This window comes from Bidens hawaiensis, unplaced genomic scaffold, assembly GCF_021521415.1.
Source record: "Bidens hawaiensis isolate Kalapana, Puna unplaced genomic scaffold, B.hawaiensis_p1.1 tig00001143_1, whole genome shotgun sequence".
Lineage (NCBI taxonomy): Eukaryota > Viridiplantae > Streptophyta > Magnoliopsida > Asterales > Asteraceae > Bidens > Bidens hawaiensis.
In genome coordinates, this window is record NW_027491065.1 from 1,089,173 (window position 1) to 1,093,781 (window position 4,609).

Sequence of the window (4,609 nt, forward strand, 5' to 3'; positions counted from 1 at the left end):
CGTGCATAAAGGTGATGTGAAGTATATATGAAGTGTGCATACGTGCTTATCTGAGATGAGGTATAGGGATATGTGTACGTACGGTACTACCGATGATAATGAATCTTATTGTAACGAATATTATATTCGGTTATAATCAATATTAATTCATATTATGATTAAAATTATATCGTATCAAAATTTATATTATATTTTTTATAATTAATATTATACCTGTTCGTAACAAATAAAATATTTAATTTCGGTATTAATTAATAATATCCTTTACGATGATTTAAGCTACCGAAAAACGTTTTCTTCTGATTAACGATTGCACTGAAAGATGTCGAGATCGGGTAGCTTTACGACAGATAAAGAACCGGTGTTTCCTGTGAGTGAGAATATGAGAATGCTTCAACAAGTTTAACTAAGTCTGGTGATGTGACAGAACCACAAAGGGGCTTAATATACAAGACCCGGGAACGAACTGTGGGAGGTGTGACCTACATACAATAATTTCAAAAGAATATATATAATACTTTTCTGATTGGATCCAATCCTATCCTATACACTCGTTTTCAAACAGTAAACTAAACAGTTTTTCGTTCGTCTCTCCACTTTCGCTTCTCGAAAACAAACACTATTCCTAAGAAAGTACCTAGCGATGAGTCCGATTTATCAAATTATAAATATAATAACTACTTTATTGATTCCCCAATTCTATAAACAGACCGTGACTACCAGTACATATAATATACTAACGATATTTCAAAAAGAAATATTAATAATAATAATTTCCTTTACAATTCACCAGTACAACTAACTCTGATGAACCTCCTTAACTAGCAAACTCTTCGAACCATCTATGAACAAGAACATCCAACCTCTCCTATATTTTTCCTATTCCAATTGGTTATTATAGGAGAGAAACCTCATGCTCACGAATTGATGACATGCTGACTGGAACGGAACATACTTAACCCAACCAGTAAACTACCACTTTTAGTATGCCCAACATACTTGCGTGCACTGAATGACCTGGCGAAGGAATATATTCTATAGTTATATTTAACAACCTCTAAGGGTCTAGTTGAATATATGAGTGCATTCATATGATAAATACACTAACTAAACTCATAACGAGCAATTGTCTACTTATGGAAGAGGCTAAAGAAAAACAATTGCCTAATGATGGGATCGTACCGGAATAATTTTCGGGCAAGTTGTAAACCGTATATAATTGTATAATGTGTACTTAGATAGATAAGGGTAGCACGATATTGTTGTATATAGCCTTCGATACCCCATGCAAGCATCTGGTAGGATGCTATGTTGATATGGGTGACGCATTGGATATTTCATTTCAAACACTTACCCTTACTGGATTACAATTACTTGTCACTAGGTGACAACTTTTGATATATATATATATATATATATATATATATATATATATATATATATATATATAAACATTGGCCTTTGTTAGGCTAACTTTACATATTATCCTTAGTATTCAAACTCGAGAACAAATCCGTGTGATATATACGTGTTAATTGAAATACCTGATTACTTGTTATTGTAATTCCTTTTGTGATCATTAGTGTATGTTAATTTTGTTAATTGTTGGATAACTGGTTATTGTCATAGAATGGCCCCGAAGAAAGTAAACATGTTGTCTGAGGCAGATATAGCCGAGATGATCGCTCGACAACTACAAACAGTACTTCCGACAATAGCAGCACAATTCGCTGCTGGTATCCATACGACTATGAATACAAATCAAGTGCCGAACGCTAACGCGGTTGTAAATACTAACCCCTTGACAAATACTAATACAACCACAAATGCTCCCCCGATAAATACTGATACTATCACAACTAATACTCCCCCGTTGAATACCAATATTACTTTAAATAATGCACCGAACTTGAACAATAGTTGTAACAATCAAAATCCCCCGCAACACGGATATCAACTTAAGAACTTCATGCTATGTAAACCTATAGAATTTAGCGGTACTGAAGGACCAAATGGACTGGTAAAGTGGATCGAAAAGACTGAATCCATCATTAATATCACTAACTGTCCACCGGATTGTATTGTCAAATTTGCTACTTCTACATTTGTAGACCACGCGCTGATGTGGTGGAATACTGTTGTGCAAATCCAAGGACAAGAGGCAATCAATCGTATGTCTTGGACAGAACTTAAAAATCTTATGATAAAACACTTTTGTCCGATAAACGAAATTCAGAAATTAGAGCAAGAACTTTGGAATCTAGAAATGAAGGGTGCAGATCACTTGGAGTATACCCATCACTTTAACGAACTGGCTCGTCTAGTCCCATGGTTAGTTACTCCAGAATCTAAACGTATTGAACGCTACATTTGGGGTTTAGCCCCCGAAGTCAGGAGTTTGGTTAATTCAACTGGCCCTGTAACTTTCGAAAATGCCGTGTTACAAGCCGGCATTGTAACTTCTGATTTGATTAGAAGTGGTTCATTAAGAATGCCCAGGGAATCATCTGGTACAAAACGAACCAATTATGGAGCAGGAATACAAGAAAGACAACGGAATAAATGCGCGCGCCTTGCAATACAAAATTACGCTATGATCAGTTCCGATGTGAAGCAAAATAAGTATAACGGGCTTTTGCCTAGATGTGGAAAATGTGGTTATCATCATGTTGGTGAATGTCGGACCAATGTGTGTCACAAATGTGGGAAGGTGGGACACTATGCCCGAAATTGTAGAACCGTTATGAATACTATAAATCCACCAACCCAACTCCAGGACTCACAACTACCCCAACCGCAACCAACACGACAACAACCAGACTACCAAAACCAACCCATAATAAACCGTAATGCCTGTTATGAGTGTGGTAGTATGGAGCACATCAAGAAAGACTGCCCTAGATTGAACCCAATTGCGATGGAAAGACAAAGGCAAGGACCGACATCGACGTCCAACTCGACTAGGGGTCACGTATTGTGAATAAACCGGATAGAACAAATGTAGTGACTGGTACGTTCTTAGTAATGCCTAACATACTTTAGTTTATTTATTACGGACACTGATAGACGTTTCGTTCCTACAAGTTATTACTTTGGAAAATATACCGTCTAGTAAAATAACAATTCTGTATACTATAGAAACCACCAAAAGTAAGACTATAAATACTAACCATATTACTCGAAAAACTACCCTCTTAACCTAAATAACTAGTTATTCCCTATCGATGCACTCCCGGTGGAAGTGAGGAGTCATTGTGTAATAGTCAGTATGGACTAGTTAATTGTGTTCAAATGAAGGTTATATATAGAAATAGAACTGTTATACTGCCTCTTCTAGATAAAGAAGTGATCCGGTACACGGAACAAAACCTAGTACCCCAATGATGAAACACAGATGAGGAAAACTATACTATCAGTAACCGAAACTTGAACTTTAAACTTTTATAGCCTTAATAACTGAGTGATGAACAAGGAAAAGTCAGGCCAGATGTTCGGATAAACTGAGTACTAGTATAAAGATGCAAGCGAAATATATGAAGGAATCATTGGCACATATGTTGTAAAGTGTGCACTATTATAAGTTAACGGGGAATACAAAAGATCCTCGGAGATGCTACAACAATTCGAGATACCCCATTGGAAGTGGGAAACAAACTACAATGGATCTCTTAACACATATTCCTAAAACATCCCGAGAAAGCAATGCCAGCTGTATGATTGTTTCTTGACTGATCCACTCCGAATACTTTCTTCCGAATTGTAACAACTATCCAAGTAAAAAAAAAAACTTGCCTTAACAAAATCTTACTCTTGGTGAATTGTGTATGAAATTTTAGATCCCTAATTGGCCTAAGCACGGTCTAATCCTCTATAAAACAATCAAATCAAATAAAGTATTCAAACATTAGAGGAAAGTAAGACCGGTAATTTCAATCCTTGTACATTAACAATCATCGTAATATTATGCAAACGCCTATATGCTATATTATACGAGCAAGAATGTAACTCGCCATCATATTAAAATTGAAAAATTGGCGACATCCAAAATACAAAATCCGATTCGATTTTGATAACCATAAATAAAGCTCGTAATATTAATAACAAACCGAAGGCCGCCTAAGGCTAACAAGAGGGCTGTACTGAGAAATGCGATAAGTTATCAAATTTTGAAAGTTGTTAGTTGAGTTGAGAAAAACGATGAGTTGATTCTAAAATATATGGAACTGTACAAAATTGCCTCGAAAGTTAACCCCATAGTGTATTAAACAAAATTATTTCACTCCCAATATTTCATATATATATATATATATGTGTATGTATCGAATCAAAAAGAGTGCCTTACTGACATGGCGGAATTAGTACTATTTGAAAACTTTTATACAGCTAAACTCTATAAAGAGACTCATGAAAATGCTGAGTGGGGAAAATCAAACAGTTGTGACACAATAAAATCTCATTGAATAAAATCCAGTGGAATCCACAACGGGGAATCAAACGTGTTCGGAAACAGAAAAACGAATTCCAAAACAAATGATTATAAAATTTTCCCCAAAAAGAGCATATTTGGCATATTGAATTTTGGGGACGAAATTTCTTAACAGGGGGAGAA